Raw genomic sequence first — 25,240 nt, 5'->3', positions numbered from 1 at the left:
AAGGAAGATGTCATATTCCAAAAAGTATGTAAATCGATCAAGTAGTTTTATTTAAAAAGTAAGAAAATCAAAATTTATGATTTTTAACGATTTTACTACTAAACTGCATTGAACATAAGGCTTATTTTTGACCTCTCAATTTCGATTTCAGTTGCCCCCCTTTTTTATTTAATCGAATTTCATAATAGCCGATGAAAGCCCTGCAACTCATTTAGTTGTAAAATTTGATTTGCTTGAATAAAATAAACTACTTGATCAAATTATGTGATTTTTGGAATATGACATCTTCGTTCTGTGACTGGTATGTACACCATACAGACTTTTCTGTATTTTCTTTACTTTTAATTGTTGCCATAAGGGCCAATTTGAATAAACACCAATCTTTTAACTCAATAAATATTCAGATAATGTTTTATTTTGGGTCATATGTAAATTTAGTACATGCATCCAAGGCAATGGAAGAAACACTAGAGGAAAATCTCCAGTCTATAATGAAAAAGAGGACACAAATAGATGGTCATATTTAATGCTGCCAAGACTAAGCTTCTTTCCTTTAATAACTACAAAAAACCTGCTCAGTTACTAATAACCATGGCTAATTACATTACCTGAAAACTCTTCAGCTTAACGTTCATGGGGAACATGAGAGCATTGCTAAGGCTGCTGCAAAGAAGGTAGGATCTTTCTACCGTGCTAGAAAGTTACTTATGCCTGAGAGTATCCTATACCTCTACAAGGCCACTATTCGGCCATGTATAGAGTATTGTTGCCACATTTGGGCTGGTGCATTTGCTACGAGTTTCTCCCTTTAGACAGGGTTCAAAAGAGAATCACCCACCTAATAGGTCTCGCACTATCAGCTAGACTTCAACTGCTATCCCATCAACAGAATGTTGCATCCCTCTGCCTGTTTTACAAGTATTTTAATGGTAGTAGGTCTGATGAACTACAAGCCCTTGTGCCCCTCAACGTAAATACCCCAACAAAGCTGACAAGCAGCAAAATCCCACCCCAGCTCAGTAGAAATCCCTAGATGTAAGAAAGCTTTATACTCTAATAATTTATTTTCTAGAAATGCTAGACTTTGGAATTACCTTCCGAGTTCCTGCTTCCCTGGCTCTACTGACATGCAGAAGTTCAGCTGTAATGTAAACAGATATCTTGCTGCTCAACTCCCTACAAATTACCCTACAAATTATATCCCAGATAGTAGCCCCCTTACATCAAAATGGCACTGTGCTTTGTTTGGGGTGAAAATGCAAAATGCAAAAAAAAAAAAAAAAAAAAAAAAAAAAAAAATTGCTTTACCAAAATTTTATGCAGCACTTGAACATTTTCAGAGAAATTATTTGAAAAACTTTAAGAACTTCTTGAAATTTTCTTCCCTTGTTTCGAACGAAAGTCTTCAAATATGAAAAGAAAGAAATATCTCCAGGAACTAAAATGCACAAGTGCATAAAAATTAATATTCTACTAATTCCCTTTGATTTTTTTAAGTTCATCTTAGACACGCAGAAAAATAACTGTTTTGTTAAATTTAATCTTATACAAACTAGACATTTTTGCTCATTAAAAACAGGCAAAAGTTATAGCCCGTTGACTTAAAACGTGTGCTTTATGCCAAATTTATAGTTGAATATGGTTCAATTTGTACTCATTTTCTAACTGTGCATCGAACAGATACCATAATACTTAGTTCGCTGCACTTTATCATAATAAAGGTCCATGCAAAATTTCAGCCAAATTGACTTAGTAGTTGCCAGGAAAAAGTGGAACGGACAAAGAGAACTATAGAAAGAAAATATATAAATTTTAACTTAAATTTAACTTAAATTAACGCTAGGATGTCCCAAAATTAACCATCTATTTTAATACTAATTTAGATTTCACAGTTGTGGAACAGTCCTGTAAGTTAGTAGTACCCCCCCCCCCCCCAAAAAAAAAAAACAAAACAAAAAAAAACTAATGTTTTGATGTTAAAGCTTCAAGAAAAAGGGGGGGGGGGAAAGGAAGCCATGCTGTGTGCAACAATTCTGGATGTAAATAATCTTTGAGAAGAGTCGGCAACAAATTGTCTGAGTAAGAATTCTAAAAAGAAAGAAAGAAGAAACAAAATCAAATGAAGCAAAAGAAACGAAAGAAAAGAAAAAAAAAGTTAGGAAGAAATAAGTAAGTAAAAAAGAAGGAAAGAAGCGTTAACTCCGCCTCTCTTTTTTCTACTTCGTCTTTTTTTTTTCTGGTCACGAAATGAGCGCACTATGACGTCATTAATATGGCAGTAAGAGCCGTCTGTGTCGGAAGTGAAGGTAAGGCTATTAAACCAACTTTCTTTTTTACTTCAATGCACAGCTCGAAAAGCGAAAAGAAAAACATTTATAAGAAGATCAGTTCGATCCCCACCTTCTCTTGTTTATGCATTTTAAAATACACATTGCTCCTTATAGGGGATACACCTGTTTCTTTTCTTTTTTCTTATTTAAAGTTTTTACTTTAAAATTGTCTCAATCTATTACAGACAGGATATTACGGTCACATGCGATATTGTAAACTTTTCTCCCTTCCCGTCTTTTATCGTTTGTAAAAAAAAAAAAAGTCCTTTTATTTATTTATCTTTTTTTTACAGTAAAATTCATCTGTATAACTTAGAAACCCAAGAAAACTTTGTATTTTAATCATTGGTTTTAAGATCCAGAGATTAGTAATAATTATGAATATAAACGCGAAAAATGACCGACTGACAATGCGCTGAGTAATTTTTTTTTTTTTTTTTTTCAAAAAGTTTAGTGGCCTAGCTCATAGCAGGTTGTTTAAAGAAATTGTGATGGAAATTGTAAAAGTAATTTTAAAAATATTTATTTTGGAAAAGGCTTTATTTGGTACTTGTGTAGTTTACGGACTGTGCTGAAATACTTAGAAACACATTCTGAACACGGGAGGGGTGTTAACTAACATGTATTTCCAACTATCAATTTAATAAACAAAAAATCGAATTTAGCTTTAAAACTTTAACTGCGGATGTACCTTTTATTTTACCACAATCTTAGTAATAGACACACATAATGCGACAATTATTTCTGTTTGGCTCAGATTATAGTGTAGTATCTGTTCTGAGTACTCCACTTTATCGTTAATCTTCGGTTAAACTAAACTGTCAGTGAAGGAGAGATCGTTCCCTAGACTGTATTTTCGAGGCAATTTTTATTTGACGCACGTATAGAAGCTGTACCCCCGTCCCTATATATATATTTTTATTTTCGTCTTTTGGTACTTGTACACTTATTGATCCGTGCTGAAATAATAACGTTATTATTTAAAAAAAAAAAAAAAAAGCCATTCTTAACATGGAGGAGAGGGTGTTTTGTACCGATTCTGTACTTTAACCTTATAATTTAATAAAAATCATAAATCTTTAATTAAACTTAAAAAAACTATTTTTAAAAATAGCGCGGATCAATAAGTGCACTGCAACTGCACTAGCACTCGTCTTTTTTTTTTTTTCTTCCAGCGAATTATTATCGAATGGACACTAGTCTTCCTGGCTATCCCAAAACATTTCTTTAAAAGTAAAGGTACTCATGCAGAGAGTGATCCGTGCTGAAATAATAACATTATTTTAAAAGCCATTCTTAACATGGGAAAGGGAGGGTGTTTTGTACCTATTCTGTACTTTAACCGTACAATTGAATTTAAAAAAAAACATATCATTAAACTTGAAAATACGATTTTAAAAAAATAGCACGGGTCACTCTCTGCATTAGCACTAAAGTAAATATTTAAATATTTGTAAGGGGTGCTCAGTTTCTAATCCAACGTTCTAGTAAATCGATCACCTATTTTAGAAATACTCGACGTTTTTAGGCCAAATTTCGCGAATTTAGCCTTTTATAAATTTCGCTTTTTAAAATAATCTCCAAAAAAGGCCAAACTCGCGAAATTTTGCCTAAAAACATTAAGTGTTTTCTAAAATAGGTGATCGGTTTACTAGAACGTTGGATTAGAAACTGAGCATCCCTTACAAATCTTTAAATATTTACTTTTTAAACCATTTTTTTTTTTTTTTTTTGATAATCTGGATTGACTAGTGTCCATTTGATAATAATCCGCTGAATAAATTGAAAAAAAAAAAAAAAAAAAATACAGATGAGGGTACCGGCCCGCTTCCATACGCGCGTCCCATTCCAAAGTGCCCCGTCCCTTTTTAGGGAGCTGGTTTTTCATTACATTAAAAACCGACCGTGTCCAATTCTGTCCTCGTTTGGAGGCAAGTAAACGGGGACAATTATTTGAGATTAATAATAATAATAGTAATAATACTTGGCATTTAAAAAAAATACATTGTATATTACACAATGCCGATCGGGTTTGTTTTACAATCCACAGAGATTCGAAAAAGTGATTAAAAATTCAAATATAACAAATAAATGCTATCAAGTGCAAGATAAGTTACTTTTCTACCTATCTGGAAAAGTTGTTCGTGATTTTACTCACTTTAAAATAGGCACCGCCAAAACTGGGGGGGGGGCAGGTCAGTACTTTTTGACGGACCGTCTTTTTAAAAATCTACCAAAAATCAGGTAATTATCCGATCAATACGAAATTTTCAGCGATTATTAAGAGAAGAATGAACTTTATAACCGTGTACTTATTTTTCATAAACGACATTTTATATATATATTTTTTTTGCTTACAAAACTCCCCCTTGTTTTGAAGTGGGAACAAATATGCTTAAAATAATCATCTGAAACTGAACACAACATATTGTGTTGTTGTAAGGGACAGAATTATAGATTAAAAAAAAAAAATTGTTTGCATACCTTATTTTGACGTCTGAATATCAGAACTTCGATTGTGTTTAATTATCCCGCTTTTGAGTTTTGAAGTGTGAAATTCGGTGAATATGTTAAAATAATTAATTTAAGTTAAGCAAAACAAACAAAAAAATTTTTTTAAATATTTATACGAAAAAAAGCCATTTTAAAATCTTTGATAAATAAATTAACAATTTTTTTTTTTAGCGAGCCGAATAATGCATGACCATTATTAAACAGGGCATGCTTTGAAGAATCGATACCAAAAAAAAAAAAAAAAAAATTCGATAAATATTGTGCCCTTTGTGTTAAAAATAGCATCATTTTTTCGATCCCGTTTGAAAACGTTTGCCGCCTTTCGACTACGGTGGACCAAACGCGCTGAAATAATTTTTTTTTATTCTGCTTTAAATTGCCCCCCCCCCCCATTTTGGGGAGCCTGGCCCCTACACACATACACATTAAAAACCAAACTCATACAAATGGTCACCCATCTGGTACTGGCCAGCCTCAGCTTAATAATACATTGAAATTTTCGTCACTGAAAAATAAGTTTTTTTGGCCTGTTTGGTCTTCCATAGTTTGCTTCTTATCAAACGCAAACGTAAACAGTGTCGATCTAGACTCTAGATCGACGCAAAATAACTGGTTACATATATGAATAAGTGGAATTATTTGAAATCCAGGTACTTATATTATAATATTTTTGCATATTCTCTTAGAAAATCATCCTAAATCTTAGTTAGACAATAAATAAATAAATTAATTATTTCAAAAACCTTTTTTTTTTTAAATATTTATGTACGTTTTTTGTGCAAGACAAAAAATGTCAATTGTTAACTTTTTGGGAAAATTTAACATTTAAAATTTAATTGAAAATAGTAGAAAAAGTTTTACATTATTCTGTTTTCTATATGATAAAATTCAGGGTTTTATCTTTCTGGAAAAAAAAAGTTACTCAGAAATAATGGATTTTAATAAATGTAATTTCGTTTTAAAAAACAACAACAACTTGATTTTTCGGCCATTTTTGGCGGCGCCTACTTTAAAACGTCTAATCAGTTCGCAAAACATATAGTGTCGAGCGTTAGATGGGAACAAGAAAAATGGCCGCGAATTTACACTGAAATATTCGAAGTTTTGAAAATGACTTAAAAATAAAACATTTTACAAAATAGTGTTAGTAACCTACCCAATATATGTTAGCGTGACATTTATTGGGTGGTTTTCTAACACTTTTTTTGTATATATATTTTTATTTTTAAGCCATTTTCAAAATTTTAAATATTTCGGTGTCAATTTATGACCATTTTTCTTGTTCTCACAACGCTCGACACTGTTTTTCGAACCGATTAAACGTTTTAAAATGAGTAAAACTACTAACAACTTTTCCAGATAGGTAGAAGAGTAACTTATCTTGCCCTTGATAACATCTATTTGTTATATATTTATATATAGATAGCGTGTGTGTTATTTATTTTCTGTCACGCTTACATCCGAGTCATTTAATTTTTATGGACTTCCATTTCTTGTAATAAATAATTTTACCAAGAATTCTTCATAAGTTTTGGTTTCGGTTTCGATTATAGCTGATGGCAATCAAATCATTTACTTTTTTATAAATAATTTTATAAAGAATTCTTCATAAGTTTTGGTTTTGGTTCAAACTGATACATCCAAGTCATATGGATATATATATATATTTTTTTTTTTTTTAAATCGCAACTTTATAATATATAAAACTAGAACATTAACTATAATAATATATATAAAATCTGTAAGAATTAAAATATCATATTTAAGCGTACTTTATGACCGGGCTATGCCAGGCATTCCTGCTAGCTTAGATAAATTGGCCTTTTGGCCAAGATCAAAGTGTAGTATCTGTTCTTCCGATGCTGCACTTCCATTTCTTGTTCACTTTCGGTGGAGGAGCAGTCCTTCACGACTGAGACAATTTTTTATTTTTGTACCTTTTCTCCATGTTAAAAAACGACCCTGGTGTCTAACTCTGTCCCATGCGGAGGCATTGTAAATAGGTACAATAATATCAGCGTCTCCATTTACGCTGAACATCTACAGAATGGCAACATCAATATATTACATATGAATGAGTTATCTGTGGAATTACCACAGGTCCCTGCTAGTTACTGTTAAATAAATATTTATATAAGACAAGCTTGGGTGCCCGGCGTTGCCCGGTGTGTTGAGCAAAAAAAAAAAATAGTATTAGGCAGGCAGCCTGAAACCCGTACCACGAAGGAGGAAAAGAATGTGACGTCTTTGCTGTTGCATCCATCGCCAAACCAGAAGTGGCGAAGGTTTAAATTAAGGCTAGTCAATCGAAAAGTGGGAATGACTTTCGAAAATAGCGATCCCTCCCTCAATTGAGGGTGAAGAAATTAATGTTTTTAGCCAATTTATTTATATTTGTCGTCCGAAGGGTCGAGCTTCAAAACGATACCAATCTTGTGAAAATCCATCGCCTCTGTCGAAAGTTTTAGGCAGACATACACTTAAACAGACAGGTGAGATTTGTATATTAGAAGAGGAAGATGATCAGAAAAAGGCCAAATTTGAAGCCACATTTGAAAAAAGGCTAGACAGAAATTTGGAACGCCAAACTGCTTTAAAAAGGCCAAATTAGCTAAATTTGGCCTTTAAAAAAACAACCTGCCAACCCTACCATAGAAACATCCAAGAAGTGCTTATTACTTAACCAGTCCGGCATTGCCCAATGCCAAGGTGTTTGGAGGTGTGTGTTGAGCAAAAAAAAAAAAAAAAAAAGTGACGCCTTCGCTGTTGCAACCATCGCCAAACCGAAAATGGCAAAGATTTAAATTAAGGCTAGTCAATTGAAAAGCGGGGATGACTTTTGAAAATATCAACGAAAAAAGCGACCACTCCCTGTATAAAAGTGCTCAGATGAGGGTGAAGGAATTAATGTTTTTAGCCAATTTTTTGATATTTGTCATCCGAAGTGCCGAGTTTCAAAACAATACCAATCTCTTGAAAATCCGTCGTCTCTGTCGAAAGTTTTAGGCAGACGTACAAACATTCATACATACATACATTTAATAGGTGAGATTTATATTATAGATTATACATATCTATAATCCCTCAAAACATGATTTTCTAAAATAAAATATTTAGCAAGGTTTTAAATTCCTTTCAATTCTAAAAAAAAAATCTACATGCTAATCCAATTTGTGTTAAGTGTTTTACTTTTAAAAGAAGTTATTATTGAAATAAAAACAAATTTTTGTGTTTGGTCTCTTAAATATATTAAAGACATCTTTACATTAATATTTATTATAGTTTTAACAATGTTTGCTTTTCAAACGTTTAGTTATTAGTTTTATTATATACTAGACTACCCATGACCCGTTGGGTCAGTATGTTATATTAGCTATGGAATTCATGTATGAGCGTGACACTTGTGACGTAAAGAAAATATTTTTTTTTTACATAACAGAAACATTTCTATGAAAGTATATTAAAATGAAAAAAGAATATAGATAGATTTCTATGAGTCGTTCTGTTTATTATAATTGATTTTTGAAAAAAAAAAAAAAAAAGTACAGTTACTGAATTATAAGTGGTTGGCCATACTTATAGGTAAATGTGCACTGAACAGATACCATAATACTTATTATAGTTAAATTCCAATTTTCATATATCTGCTTTTTTTTTTTTTAAATTTTTAAATTATCCAAATAAACAATTGTTAATACTGTCTGTTTTTTCTTTTCTTTTTTTTTTACATCGTTCATTTCTGTATTACGTTTAAGTTATTTTAAACTTCACACTTCCCATGTTAAATAATAATTTTGAAATAATAACGTCAATATTTCAGTGCGCAGGTCATGCGCTCATGCGCAACCGGATGTCATAAATCGGAAAGTGGGTTACATACATTGTTACAAGGTCATTTGAGTTTTATAATTATATAGATTACATTAAATAACTAAACCAAAAATAACAAACTTTCTCCACCACCTTTAAAAATTCTTAAATATACATTAGTGACCTGGTAAGGCCACAGGGGAGACAACCGAAGCAACAAAACTAAAGCTGATCAATAAAATATGTCCAAATTTGCCTACATTCGTATATATAGTGTCCTGCAGGCCAGCTTCAGTTTTGCTGCTTTGGTTGTCTCCCCTGTGGCCTTGCCAGACCACTAAATATATATATATATATATATATATATATATATATATAAAGGGCTCTACATTGCGAGTGAAACAGTCGCATTTGCAAGTGATTTTTCAAAGTGGCAACTAGAAATAATGAAACACTTATCTTTTGGCGATTGTATTTCTTTCAACAACAATCTGTCAAAGCTCACTCACTACTGAGTGAAAAATATCATTTCAACTTTTTTTTTTTTAATAAAACGAACAGTTAAATTATTTAAACAATAAAAGTTTGATAAAACAATATACTCTCTTTTTTTTTTTTTTTTTTTTTTTTTAACGAAGGCTGTTTAAAAAACATCTGAAGAAATTAGAATGTTTATACCTTCAAGTTTCAACATAAAATTTGTTGCATATTTAGAATTATACTTATTAAAACACACACACAAAAAAATTTTTCTTTAAAATTATAGTACTTGTGAGTGGATATCCGGAGGATTTTAGTAAAGTCAGTTCCATGTATTGACAGAAAATTACGGAACTAAAGCAGTTCACGATTTAAAATCCACCTTCTTTACAATTTTTATTTTTAATCTTAATCTTTCGTATACTTAGTGTCGTCTGCATTTAATACATTTTCTTCTTTTGCGGCTTTCAAATCGTAAACGGTTTCAGCAATTTCTGGAACTAAATTCGTAACTAGGTCTGATATTGTTTGGGTGATTATTCCCAAAAATACTTCCTTTCTTTTCAGGCAACTTTATTTGGTAATGTCACTAAATAGGATTTGCAGGCGATATGAGAAAAATAAGGCATTTAAAACGTTTCTTTTCTTGAACTTTATTACACAAGGAGTCATTTTGTGTAGAAAGTTAATTTATTTAGTTACATTACTCTTTATTTGTACATAATCAATCTGGTTAGGGATTTTATCCTGGACCCCCAAAATCAACAAACCACTCCTGTAATAACCTGGTCCCTGTTGATTGCTAGTTCTGTGCAGTTCTAGGAGGTCAACACTCCCAAGTTTTTGAGAAGAGGTTAATTTATTGCTAATCGCCCGAGGCGCACTTACTGGGGAATGCCAACGAGGTTGCCCAGGCATAGGGGCACTGGCTTCTCAATTCCACTTTCCTACCCTGGTATCACAGTTCTTGCAGTGAGAAAGAACTAAATACCCAACTTTAAATTGAGTCCTGGATATGACCTTAAACTATATCCGATGGTAAGCTTGTGGGCTTTGGGGAGTGTGGAGCCACCGCTTAATTGCCATTGCTCCCAGGTCCACTCTGACCCGGAGTGGTAGTACCTGTTAGGTTTCCAACTATGAGTAAAATAGAAACCGACTTGAAAAAAACAAATATATTCTAATATATTCTATTAAAATTTTTTTCTTCAAAATCACTAGATTCGGCATTAAATAACCTGAAAAGGCTTGATATGCCGTAAAACAAAACCAACCAACTTTAAATTGCTATTTTGTTTTTTTAAATAATCTAAAAAAATTTTTTTTTAAATCCATACCCGCTTTCTTATTTATCTTATCTTCATCTTTTAACTTTCATTATTTTTAGTTATCTTGACGTTCATGTGTATTTTACTTAGATTAATCACGTTTATCTTTTTTTTTTATTGTTTATTTTATTTATTTATTTATTTATTTACTATTTTGTCTATTAAAAACCCTGTTTTATTTTTAAACGTTTTACTTTTTAAAGTTGAATTAAAAATCATTTCAAGGATGATATTTTGAATTCCAATAAAGTAATACAGTAAATATTCAAGTGTTATCTTGAAAACAAAATATACGTGACCCCCCCCCCTCCTGTCACGTAGAGCTGGAATAATTAAAATCAATTCGGCTAAAATGATTGCTTTTTCTTGCCTTTTAAGAGCCACCCCAAAAAAGAATTGCAGAAAGAAAACCTTTTTATATGGTGTCCTGTTAACGAGGCCACTAAGTAGGTTCTACTTACCAGTTTAATTTACTACTTATCTGCTTCTTTGCTGCTAAAAAGTGTGTGTGTGTGTATGGGGGGGGGGTACCTGCTTTCCACATGCAGCAAGGTTAGCCTTGAAGTCCGTTTAACGTGGGGAGGGAAAATCCAGCTCCATTCTCTTCCCGAACGAAGGTATGTGGGGCACCCTGGAAAGATAAAAAAAAAATAGCCGAAAACGGATACATCGGCATTCCCCGGAAGGAGCGTCTCAGACTATCAGGAATAAGTCCACCCTTTTTATGTTAGAGGAAGTAATGTCTGGAATGATGGCCTCTTTAGGAACGGACTAAGTATATCGCATCTAGACAAGTGTTGGGTCTACTGCTTCAAAAGGACTTATCCATAGGATTACAATTTAACGCACTAAACTTTGGTCATTTCTCCAGTGTTTTAGCATTTGTCCGAACAAGCCACCCCGATATTTATATAACCCAGCAACCATAATAGTAAAAAAAGTAAAAGAAAGGGATAAGTAAAAATTTAAAAATGAAAAAAATATAAATATATTGGTAATTTTGCATTGTAGCTTTTTAGGACTTTTTTTTTTTTTTTTTTTTTAAGACGTCCTTCCACTCTGGACAAGGAAAAACAATCACGAAATTTATTGAAGATTTACACAACCTTTTTGTACATTTGTACATCAAAACAAATATATTAAAGTAACACAACAGAAAACATTAATTACCTGAACATTTATTCAATTATTATCTATATATTAATACGACAGCGTGTATGTCACGCTTACATCCGGGTCGTTTAATTATTATGTTCTTCTATTTCTTGTCATAAATAATTTTATCAAGAATTCTTCATAAGTTTTGGTTTCGGTTTCGATTATAGCCGAAGGAATTCAAGTTATATATATATATATATACACATATATATACATATATTTTTTTCATAAGTTTTTATTTCAGTTTCGATTCAAGCTAACGCACCCAAATCATATGGATATATTTTATTTTTTTTAAATAAAAATGTATAGAACATTAACTCTATAATAATATATACGAAATCTGCATGAATTAAAATATATTTAAGTGTACTTTACGACTGGGCTTTACCGGGCGTTCGTGCTAGCTTAGATAAATACTTTTGCAGTTTTAACAAAAAAGCTACAATAATATCAGAGCGTCTCCATTTACACTGAACATCTACAGAATGCCAACATCACTATATTACATATGAATGAGTACCCTGTGGAATTTCCACAGGTCCTGCTAGTTATTATTATTGAAAACGAACACTTTGTTTTAATTGTAACTTAGAAATAATAATAAATAAAACAGTTCTCAGTGTATTCAAAAGTTCATAAAATCACCAAATAAAACAGATGCACTTGTTTTTATTTACTAAAAGGTTTCACAAAACTTCAGTAACTTTCATGATTGCCTTTCCTTGTCTCGAGTGGAAGTCTTCACAAATGAAAAAGAACAAAAATACCCTGAAAACCTAACATGTAAAAGTGCAAAAAAAAAACCCCAAAAAACAGTACGAACTTTGCAAAGTAAACAATTTTGCTCAATCTTTTGATTTCGATTATACCTGAAGGAACTCAAGTAATAGAAATATACATATATTTTTTTCTTTATAAGTTTTGGTTTCGGTTTTGATTCAAGCTGATGCACCCAAGTCATATGGATATATATATATATATATATATATATATATATATATATTAAATTTGCCTTTACATAAGCAGTAGTATGTTGCTACACAGTCATGAGCATGTTTCGGTCTACTAGTATTTACTAACTAGAGACCTCTTCAGGCAACAACCCTTATTATTTAGAATTCCATTTTCGAAAATAAGGGTTGTTGCCTGAAGAGGTCTCCAGTTAGTAAATACTAGTAGACTGAAACATGCTCATGACTGTGTAGCAACATACTACTGTTTATGTAAAGGCAAATTTAAAATGTAACTTGCTCTACTTCTGTATTGAGCACTCTTTTATAAACCTCGTTATATTTCACTGGTTACCCTACCTTTGAAAAATAGCAACCTCAAATTATATATATATATACAGATATATATATATATATATATTTAAATCACAGCTTTATAATATACTAGCGAGGGGTACCCGGCGTTGCCCGGGTGTTTTTCGGGGTATGTGAAAAAAACCCGAAGCGTTGACGATGCGCAGTTGGAAAATAGTAAAGTGTTTTAAAAAAAACAGGTGCGTGTTTTTGATCGACGTGACAGCGATAGGTATTCAGCAGTTATTTTGTGCGGGACAGTTTTGAATAAATGGGTTTGTTTGTTTTTAAAAACCCGCTCCCTCGTCTTGAAATGAAAGCTACAGTCTGATATGACGAAGTCGACATTGACCAAACTGGCTCTGAGCCTGTGATTAGAGTCAAGGTTCGCTTTTTTTATACCAAAAACCGAATGTAACTCGTGCCGATGCGGGAAATGTGGAATAATTAACGTTTGAAAGTTAATAAAATTAAATAGAGAGGCGAGCTCCATGGGTAATTCGTAGATATTACAATTTATAGATGATATAAAAAGTTTTAAAAAGTTGTGAACCGAGCAAGCGCTTCTCTGAAAGAAGCCTTTCGTGGACATCGAGGAAAAACGAACATACATACATACATGCATACATACATTTTCGCTTTTATATTTATAGAAGATAAGAATCAATAGAAAATTGACTCTATTATAATATATACAAAATCTGCATGAATTAAAATATCATATTTAAGCGTATCTTACGTTCAGGCTATGCCAAGTTTCCCTGCTAGCTTAGATAAATACTTTTGCAGTTTTAACAAAAGAGCTACAATATCAAAGCATCTGCATTTACGCAGAACATCCACAGAATGCCAACATCAATATATTACTTATGAAACAGTCCGTTACGGAATTTCCACAGGTCCTGCTAGTCCCAGCTAGATATTGTGACGATTCTAAATCTATTTTTTTGCAGATTGGTTATTGTGTTTAAAAATTAAAATTTTTAAGAAAGTAGTCACTTGTTTTTATTTAAGATTTGGTCCAAACATTTTTGTAAGAAATAAATATAATTCTTTAGTTGCCCTGCCTTAATTTGTCATAAAATCTTTAGTTTAACTATTTATGTACAACAAATTAAGGCACGACAGCTGCTGCTGATTTTCTATTTGTGTGCTATGTAGGCACAACAAACTAAGGCCTGACATGACAAGGAAAAGCATGCGTAAAAGGAAAGTCATCAGGTGTTTAAGCCCTGATCCTAAACGGAAGCAGTATTAAAGCTAAAATCGGGAATATTTCAGCTTCAGGGGAGGTGCTATAAGGGGCATAACTACGTATCAAACTGGATACGAAACAGTATATAAAAGAGACAATGCCCGACCGCACATTGATAAACTGGCCTTGTAGAAGTTGCACGAATCAGACTACAATTTTAAGGTGGGGGCGTCTTGTATTGTTTACAGTCTAATCTTACGTTTTAAAAAAAGAAAAAACATTTACTTACAGCTTTTTCACCTTAAACAAGGCACAGAGCCACTTGGATGTAAGGGGCTACTATTTGGGACAGAATTTGCAGGGATACTATGTAGGGAGTTGAGCAGCAAGATGTTTGTTCACATTACACCTGTATTTCTGCATGTCAGTATAGTCAGAGAAGCAGGAACCTAGGAAGGAATTCCAATATCTGCAGAGTTGAATGATAACAGTGTCACCCTAAAGAAAACAACACTACAGCTTTATTTTAAAACTTTTATTAAAAAAAAAATCAATCCAGGTAACTTGATTATGTAATAGAGCTGACATCTATTCAATGTGGCCGCCTTCTGCTTCAATCACAGGATCTATACGGGTCCAAAACTGTGTGCCTGCCTTTTCCACAAGCGCTAGCGGGAACTCAATGAATAATCAGCGGATGGCGGCGATCAGGCTGGCTTTGGTGTTGTGGGAGGTCATGTTGGTGATGTTCTTAATGTATGACCAAACGAAGTAGTCTAACAGGTTCAGGTTGGGGGAGGAGGGGGGGGAGTAAGAGAAGGGTACAAAGTCGTAGCACTCCTTCTGAAACCAAGCCTAGATCTCTTTGGACGTGGGCCGTCACAGAGTTCTGCTGCCACACCAAACAGCCACCTGATTGCACCATGGGATCACTATGCTCTTCAGCAAATCCAGATACACTTTGGTGTTGACATTCAAGTCGGCTTCAAAAATGTGAGATGGCAGGATGTGAAACCACACCAAGTAGCCGTAGCTGGAAACTTTGTTTTCATCACCCTGGCCATGTTCCTGTTATTCGTGGCAATTCAGCAATGCATTTTGAGGGTGCTGGCAATGGTGTCCTATTTTCGTAACTTGGATCTGTAGAGAGCATGAGTTGTATAGCAGTGCATCTCCAATCTCGCTCGTTGACCATTGTGTCACTTTCAGACATGATAGAACGTTCCTATCGCTCTTGTGATTTGTACTTAACTGGCCAACTAGTAGATGGTCGGCAACAAAAAAGAAAACTAATTTTCATCAAAGGAAAATGAAATCGTGTCGTCTTGTGCGACAATTTTATTACACAAGCAAAAAGGCCAGGCATACAAAATCTACAGTTGGTTCTTTGATATGACAAAGGCGTGTCTGAAATGAATGTTTCTGTTTAGAGCACAATTAAACCGTGATACTTGACGTTTGCATTTTAAACTTTAATGCAAGCCGTTATATATAAAAATAATTTATAAAATCAAAAATCAACAGTAGGTTCTCTACAGTGCGATGAAGTTCCTCTCGGTGCACTATGATAGGTCCCCAATTAGAGCAGGCAATCAATTTGATTAAAAAATGTCCGATTTCACCGATTTTGATGACAATAAAAATATGGGAGTGCGAAACATTTGTTGATCATCATTCAATCTTTGGCAATGTTGGGTCTCCGTGCTAGTGTGTGTATATATATATATATATATAGCTCATTCCATGTCAAATCAACAAATTTAGGGGGGGGGGACAAACCATGTCCGACACGGATTTTTTTCAAATTTGCTACGCTCTTAGATCTCCATGAAAGGAATTAAATGGCAAACATCTCAAGGTCAAGGAGTTCCTGAGATATGACCATGACCTTTTACAAAAATGTGAATTTTTATGAAGAAGTGACCAACTTTAAAAGACGATATCTCTGTTGCCTATGGGCCTACAAAGTTCATTCATATATCATTTTAAAGTACGTGGATAGATCTATAATTTTATCTGGGAATATTTTTTTTCAAGGTCAAATTAAAAAAGTTGACCTTGACCTTAACTTTTAACCTGAATTATCTCAAAAACCGTTCTTTCAATTCCTTTTAAATTTTGACAGAAGATTTGTCTATCTTATGACAGTATATATTCTAAATTTCATGATCGGCCTTTCACTAGAACTATCATTAGAAGCATTTTAAAGAAGTGGGCAAATTCAAAATGGCGGAATGTAGTACCTGCAACTTCATATAAAACATTTTGATATTTCCCAATATGGTCAAGTTTGATATCTTTGCAAAGCTATTTTGATGCTAATTAATATTTACATAAAGACCATGGTCAAAAAGTAAAAAAAAAAATTTTGTTGATGAAACTGAATTTTCTTCATTTGTTTTATTTTTTGTTTTTTAATGCAATGCAGATTTTGTTATGGAAAATAGTGATATAATTAGTGCTGAGGCAGTTAATCAGAATCTAGAACATCTAGAACTTTTTTTAGGTATTGGAATCGGAAAACTTATATGTGACAAACCAATGAAAAGTAGTATTTCAATCTTATGTGACAAAACGATTCCAAAAAATGTTAAACATTTCTTTTGTTTGTATTAGAATTATCTTCTAATGTAGAACATTTATTTTTAAGCTACTAGTGAAAATAAAAGCTAAGAACATAAAAATATGATGTGGATATATTTTAGCTGCATGAAAAAAAAACCCATAAAACATGACCTGTTTCCTGCCCAGTCCTTCAGCATTAACAAATCTAACAAAAAAGTGCTAAAAGATATTAAAATACTTTGGTTTTTCAGTAAGTGAAACTTTTATCACCTCATGTTAGACATCTTTTAATTTTTGAAGTCACCCTTTACTTGAGACTACTGCCTGTTATAAAAATAAGTTCTCAATATATGTAGTGGAGGGATTGGTGAAGATAAAAAGCAATAAAAATTATAAAAAAATATTATTGAAATAGTTTTGCCAGTTGAGTTTGACTTGGAACAGATAAGACACGACGCTACAAGATTGACATTTTGCCAGTCACCATAAAAATGTAAGTTCTATTTTCATTAATTTTATGTAGAATTTTAGTAGATATTTTTATTAAAATGGTGAACCTGTAGGAGCGTCACTCCTACTAAAAATGTGTTTCCGTTGGTTTTCTATGGTTTCTTGCTATTTTTCAGTGGATTATTATTGAATGGACACTTATATGCAAGATTATTAAAGAAAAAAAATTAAAAGTTAATATTTCAACATTTGTAAGGGGTGCTCACTTTTTATTTACGACGTTATAGTGAATCGATACCCTATTTTGTAAACACAGAAATGAATTTGTTTCTTTTGCCTATTTTTTGTACTTACGTATTTTAGGTACTGTGCTGAAATAACGTTATTATTTCGAAAGCCATTCTTAACATGGAGAGGGGAGGGTGTTTTGTAAGGACCTCCAAACGTGTGTGAAGAATGTTGTACATAATCCCGTGGCGTAAGATTTGTGTTTACTTTACTAAATATGGAACGGCAGAAGCGACTTAATTCTTTTTTATAAACCTTTCTTTATCTTCTTCAAACGGCAACTAATAAATAATCTTTGTTATAATTTTGTTAGGTTGTAAGTTTTACACAGTTTAATGTTAGTAATATTATAAACATTTCTATATTAACTATAAAATACGGTTTTACTAAATATTTACGACTGTTCCTTTAGTTAATTATGGGTTTCCATACTTTATTTGGTAAAAAGGGGCAAACTAGAAACCGTAATTTATTTTTCGCACAATAATATTTTTCAATCGTCTTTAATCTGGCGATGAAATAAATGGGAAGAGCCGTGTTTATATTATAACTTAATATTAAAATAAAATTTAGACACAATTTTTAAAAAAATGTATGTTGTAATAGAACATTTTGAAATAATGGAGTTTTAATCTTTTAAAAATTAATTAACTTTTAGGAAGTTTTTTTTTTTCTTTGCAATTCAACAGGAGAAAAAAAAAACGTTATTTTAAAAAAATATATAATAATATTAAATTTATATTAATTTTTTAATTCCAAATTCAAGGTAAGTTTTTGTCCAATTTGTGCATTTAAAATGTAAAAAAAAAATAAATATTTTGTATTTATTGGAACTTATCTTTCATACTAAATAGTAATTTCGATTGATTTAAATATATTTCGTTAAAATTTTGAAAAATTAAATATAGAGGTGGGGGACATGCACCCAAAATATTTATCCTCATATATTTTACAGAAATTTCATTGTCTATATAATTTCATTCTAAAATGGATAAGTATCGAAAACTTCAGAAAAATCTGACCATTAGTTGATTTTTGCTAGATTTATTAAACACGGGTGTGTTTCAGATTCGAAATGCTTACTACATGGGAACGTTGTTTTAAAGCGTTATTTATGTAAACATGAATTTTCATCTCGAATTTTTATTAATTTCGTATGCTGAAAAAAATGGAAAAATTATTACTTGTTTATTATGTCCTTTTTTTTTTTTTTTTTTTTTTTTTTTTTTTAAATCTACAGAGGGATTTATTGAAACTTTCCATGCAGGCCTTCAAAAATTGAAGACGCATAATTTCATTGGCAAAGCACAATCAAAATTTTGTTCTGATAGAAAAGGATTTTAAAGTTTGGTGAAATCTTAGCAATAACAGATTTTTCTGAATAAATACTTTAATGTTCATTATTATAAAAATGTTTCAGTAAAACAGTTTTCATTTTGAAATGTATCCTAATGAACACATGTTCATTTCTTGTGTATATAGTGTATACTTAAGACTTCTAAAAATGTCAAAGAAACTGTTTACCATCACCATCAAATGTTTATTCTTTTGATACTATAACCTAATTAAATCTCAACGCACTTTTTAGAAATTTTTATTACATCACTTCTATATCAAAATCTGTGTTGTATAAGAAAAGTATGAAAGTCATAAAACAGTTTGACTTCACAATCAGAATTTGCATAAAATTCAACATGCCAAGAATTTTTAAGAACATGCATTTAAAAAAATTTTTTCAATGAAAAAAATTACCAATAAACAACAGAAATTGCCTTTTAGTAAATTTAGAATATTAATTATCAAGAAAGATTTGTTCACCATTGAGATTACATATGTTTTATCGTATAATTTAATAAACTCTTAACACCTTTCAAAATTCTTTTTTTTTTTTTTTATTATATATCACTTTTTCCATAACTAAATCTGTGGTGCATTAAAAAAAACGTTGCTTATGCACTTTTTGAACCACGCTATTTTTCAAATTGTATTTTCAGCTTAATTTAAAGTTTTATGATATGTTCTTTTTTATTATAAAATTGTTAGGTGAAAGTACACATTAGTTACAAAACACCCTTCTCTCCACATGTTAAGAATGGCTTCCGAAATAATGTTATTATTTCAGCATGGTTCAAAAAGTGCACAAGTACCAAAAAACAAATGAAGAAAATTCAGTTTCATCAACGGAATGTTTTTTTTTTTTTTTTTTACTTTTTGACCATAGTCTTTATTTAAATATTAATCAGCATCAAAATAGCTTTACAAAGGATATCAAACTTGACCATATTGGAAAATATCAAAATGTTTTATATGAAGTTGCAGGTACTAGGTTCCGCCATTTTGAATTTGCCCACTTCTTTAAAACGCTTGTTACGATAGTTCTAGTGAAAGGCCCATCATGAAATTTGGAATATATACTGTCATAAGATAAACAAATCTGTCAAAATTTAAAAGAAATTGAAAGAACGGTTTTTGAGATAATTCAGGTTAAAAGTTAAGGTCAAGGTCAACTTTTTAAATTTGACCTTGAAAAAAAAATATTCCCAGATAACATAGATCTATCCACGTACTTTAAAATGATATAAGAATTAACTTTGTAGGCCCATAAACAAGAGATATCGTCCTATAAAGTTGGTCAATCCTTCATAAAAATTCACATTTTTGTAAAAGGTCAAGGTCATATCTCAGGAATCCCTTGACCTTGAGATGTTTAACAAGTGCTATTCAATTCCTTTCATGGAGATCTAAGAGTGTACCAAATTTGAAAAAAAATCCGTGTCAGACATGGTTTGTTCCCTCCCCCCCCCCAAATTTGTTGATTTGACGTGGAATGAGTCATATAGTTATCCACATACAGTACTGTTTCGCTGTTTCACAGCCCATCAGTGCGGCTAGACAAGCCAGGATTGAAACCCGATCGCCCAAGCGACAGTCAGAGCTTCTAACCGTTGCGCTATACGGCTGCTGCTATGCGGGCAGTGAATTAACAATGTTTTGACATTGTCCAATGTACCTAAGCTCAATTTGTTTACACAAAGAGCATCGCTTAATAGGCTAATGGTAATTTGTATATCACTTTTCAAATGATAGATAGAATTTAGAATCAAGTCTCCTCTATATATATATTTCCCCCAAGAGGAGACTTGATTCTAAATATTTCTCATATGTTATATCTCCGCTCTTGTACACTGTGAAATTTACTTCATGTATGGAAACCGAATAGAGGAGATACAACACATAAGAAATATTTGGAATCAAGTCTCCCTTTGCTGTTATTTCAGACCATTTGAAACTATAGCTGCAAGTTTTAGTCTCCCCTTCATCAAGGCCAGAGGTTTGGGGGGGGGGGATATATTTTGTAATTCATATGGAAAACTAGAAAAACAAATGACTATGATTGAAACATTTTATGGCTGTAAAAAAGGGTTAAAAATAGGCTCTGTATGATACATGATTTCCTTAATGTGGGATTTTAAGGGCAAATGTCACATAACCCACTACATAATTCAGGTCATAATACATCAAACCTTCATTTGTTAACATCTGATCAATAGTTGCTGAGATTTGGAACTTATAAAATAGCCCAAAAAAGTGGTATTTCTCTCTCTCTCTCGCTCTCTCTCTCTCTCTCTCTCGCTCTCTCTCTCTCTCGCTCTCTCTCTCTCTCTCTCTCTCTCTCTCTCTCTATATATATATATATATATATATATATATATATATATATATATATATATATACACTGGTAGCCAAATTGAATATTGAAATGCTTATATCTTTGGTTCTATGCGACAAAACTACATGAAAATTTGCAGGTTTTTTGAAGATTATAATACTATTCTATGGTTAAAAGTTGATGAGAATAGGTAAAAAAAGAACCTATATTTTCAAACCAATAGAATATGCCCAAATTTGCCTACATTTGAATACATAGTGTCCTGACAGGTAGTGTCAGTTTTGTTGCTTCAGTTGTCTCCCCTGTGTGGCCTTGCCAGGCCACTTATATATATATCTATATATATGTTTATATAATTTTATTTCAACATAATAAGTATAACATGGAAGAAATATGCAACTGCATTACAGATACTAACAAAGTATAGACTTGAGTTCTGTGCAACATAAAACATATGATGTATATTAAAACTGCATGTTCTCCAATGCATTTTTCTAATCTTTTAGAGACTTAGCAACATATTTTGGCACACAACTCTAATGGCGCTTGAGAAATGGCAATATGGATTTGTTCTTTCTCTACCTATATAAAAGCCAGGTATGTCCAAGGACGGAGTACTGTTGCCACATCTGGGCAGGAGCTGCTAGAAAGGACTTATCTTGCCTGGATAGAGTTCGAAATAAACTTCGTAGCTTAGTAGGGGATGCCCTTTTCTCTTCCCTGCAACCTCTTTCTCAATTCTCACAGAAGAGATGTTGCGAGTCTGTCTCTGCTTTATCGTTATTTTCATGGAAAGTGCTCGTCTGAGCTCCAACCTATGACCCCCCCCCCCGCCGCCAAACTTTCACGAGAAACACTCGTCTAGCTGAAAACACTATCAATAATTTCCCCCACTCTTTATCTGTGCCTAAACCTAAACGTAGATTCCATGAACAAAATTTAACTGTTTTCCGTTTTCCTGCTTTCCAGCCGACTACAATATGGTTGTCTTCAAGTCCAGCGTAAACAAGTTCTTGGTGAACCGTTCCACTTAAGTTAACAAATTTACCGAATTTCCATTACTAACAATTACTATATTGTCCAATCGACTACCGTACACTCTTTAACCCTTATCCTTGAGTGGCCTCTGGACCTTGATAAGTGGTGATGTGTATGTAAAAAAAAAAAATGTTTTTTCTAAAGTATACTTGACCTTTTAGAACAGGGAAAAGCCTGGTGGGGGCTCATGCCTGTCAATTTATCAATTGCCCAGTCAGTCTTGCGCAAGCACAGCATAATGGGCTGGTTGCCGTCCTGCTGAAAGCACAAACCCTCTGCACCATCCTGCTGTTGTAATAATAAAAAAATAATATAAAGAAATACACTTGTAACATAGCCAGATAACTTTGTGTCGTTTATATTATATTTTTTCTTAATCTGTTTGTCTGTTTCACTTTTTCTCTGAAATTACTGAACCGATCTGGCCGAAATTTTGTATAAATCTTTGGTGTAATGAGGTGCAGTGAAGTAAGTATTATGGTATCCATTCAATACACAGTAAGGAATTAGTATTAGATGCAAAAAAGAGCATAAATTTAACCATATTCAATTATCGATTTACTGAAACGTGTATGCACAAGTGTAACCAAAATGTTTATATAACTATAAAAAATGTGTAGTAATGTGTATGTGCACATTATGGCTGAGGGTTTGCTTAGACTTTTGCCTTTGTAAAGATCATAAAAATCCGGAATTGTCCAAGAAGGTTTTGCTATCAAACTAGCACACATGCGTGTATATCTATCCTCTAAATAAGGCGCTTTTTATATTTTGGGAGCAATAAATGTTAGATTTTGTGAGAAAACCCTTTTCTTTGATGATATTTCTGCATGATATGCAATGAACATTTTTCGTTATCTTTCAGTTTCTTTCCGTTCATTTTTACATTTTATGAAGATCTTGCTTAGTTTAAACTAAAAAACCCCCAAAAAACCAAAATGGTAGAAATGAGACTATTAACCTAATTCAGTTCTTATTTATTTATTTATTGTAGCTATGTATGCACCTTTCGTCATTAACTTAGTGATTTTTCCCCCAAATTATGAAGTTTCATGTAATTTAAGCATTTGTATATATATCTCCCTTTTTCCGTCCTTCCTACATTTTTCATGACCCTTTCCTCCATGCATCTTCATATTCCCCTCCATTTTTCTTCTCGTGCTACTCTATCTCTACTAGGCTATTCATCTTCAATATTCCTTACCATTTTTCTTGCCATATTTTTTATCTACGCTCTTTTCTCTCTCTCTGTTTATCTCCCTTCAGTCACCCCGCTGTTTGCTTCCTCTTCCTTCACCATTCTCCTCTCTTCCTTGCTTGTTCTCCTCCTTTATCGCTCTCCTTTTTCTCACCACTCTGTCACTTTCCCCATTTTCACTCCCTCATCCCTGTCCTGTTTTCCTGTTTTCACTCCAACCCTTGTCGATCTCCCCTGTTTTCACTCCGACCCTTGTCGATCTCCCGTTTTCACTCAGACTTTTGCTGATCTCCCGTTTTCACTTCGACCCTTGTCGATCTCCCGTTTTCACTCTGACTTGTCGATCTTCCTAGTTTACACTCTGACCCTTGTCGATCTCCCCTGCTTACACTCTGACCCTTGTCGATCTCCCCTGCTTACACCCTGACCCTTGTCGATCTCCCCTGCTTACACCCTGACCCTTGTCGATCTCCCCTGTTTACACTCTGACCCTTGTCGATCTCCCCTGTTTACACTCTGACCCTTGTCGATCTCCCCTGTTTACACTCTGACCCTTGTCGATCTCCCGTTTTTACTCCGACCCTTGTCGATCTCCCCTATTTTCACTCCGATCTTTGTCGATCTCCCGTTTTCACTCCGACCCTTGTCTCCCGTTTTCACTCTGACCCTTGTCAATCTCCCCTGATTTCACTCTGATCCTTGTCGATCCCCCCTGTTTTCACTCTGACCCTTGTCGATCTCCCCTGTTTACACTCTGACCCTTGTCGATCTCCCCAGTTTACACTCTGACCCTTGTCGATCTCCCCTGCTTACACCCTGACCCTTGTCGATCTCCCCTGTTTACACCCTGACCCTTGTCGATCTCCCCTGTTTACACTCTGACCCTTGTCGATCTCCCCTGTTTACACTCCGACCCTTGTCGATCTCCCGTTTTCACTCTGACCCTTGTCGATCTCCCCTGCTTACACCCTGACCCTTGTCGATCTCCCCTGCTTACACCCTGACCCTTGTCGATCTCCCCTGTTTACACTCTGACCCTTGTCGATCTCCCCAGTTTACACTCTGACCCTTGTCGATCTCCCGTTTTCACTCTGACCCTTGTCGATCTCCCCTGCTTACACTCTGACCCTTGTCGATCTCCCCTGCTTACACCCTGACTCTTGTCGATCTCCCCTGTTTACACTCTTACCCTTGTCGATCTCCCCAGTTTACACTCTGACCCTTGTCGATCTCCCCTGTTTACACTCTGACCCTTGTCAATCTCCCCTGTTTACACTCCGACCCTTGTCGATCTCCCGTTTTCACTCTGACCCTTGTCGATCTCCCCTGCTTACACTCTGACCCTTGTCGATCTCCCCTGCTTACACCCTGACCCTTGTCGATCTCCCCTGCTTACACCCTGACCCTTGTCGATCTCCCCTGCTTACACCCTGACTCTTGTCGATCTCCCCTGTTTACACTCTTACCCTTGTCGATCTCCCCAGTTTACACTCTGACCCTTGTCGATCTCCCCTGTTTACACTCTGACCCTTGTCAATCTCCCCTGTTTACACTCCGACCCTTGTCGATCTCCCGTTTTCACTCTGACCCTTGTCGATCTCCCCTGTTTACACTCTGACCCTTGTCGATCTCCCCAGTTTACACTCTGACCCTTGTCGATCTCCCCTGTTTACACCCTGACCCTTGTCGATCTCCCCTGCTTACACCCTGACCCTTGTCGATCTCCCCTGCTTACACCCTGACTCTTGTCGATCTCCCCTGTTTACACTCTTACCCTTGTCGATCTCCCCAGTTTACACTCTGACCCTTGTCGATCTCCCCTGTTTACACTCTGACCCTTGTCAATCTCCCCTGTTTACACTCCGACCCTTGTCGATCTCCCCTGTTTTCACTCCGACCCTTGTCGATC

The 25,240-nt window shown here is 33.8% G+C and overlaps 1 protein-coding gene across 1 annotated transcript in view; it reads left to right on the top strand.

Annotated features, from left to right (window-relative positions):
* Positions 1 to 2,189: 2,189 nt before the first annotated feature.
* The window catches only part of LOC145285960 (mitogen-activated protein kinase kinase kinase 2-like), a 578,382-nt gene continuing 555,331 nt past the window's right edge, over positions 2,190 to 25,240 (top strand). The window contains exon 1 of the mRNA XM_080134486.1: positions 2,190 to 2,306. The gene's annotated coding sequence lies outside the window, so the exon portion shown is untranslated. The remainder of the gene's footprint in view (positions 2,307 to 25,240) is intronic.

Source organism: Euprymna scolopes, chromosome 10 (assembly GCF_053919585.1).
Source record: "Euprymna scolopes isolate OS-2025 chromosome 10, ASM5391958v1, whole genome shotgun sequence".
NCBI classification, from domain to species: domain Eukaryota; kingdom Metazoa; phylum Mollusca; class Cephalopoda; order Sepiida; family Sepiolidae; genus Euprymna; species Euprymna scolopes.
The sequence above is the reverse complement of the archived record's forward strand: the minus strand, read 5'-3'. Positions and strand labels throughout refer to the sequence as shown.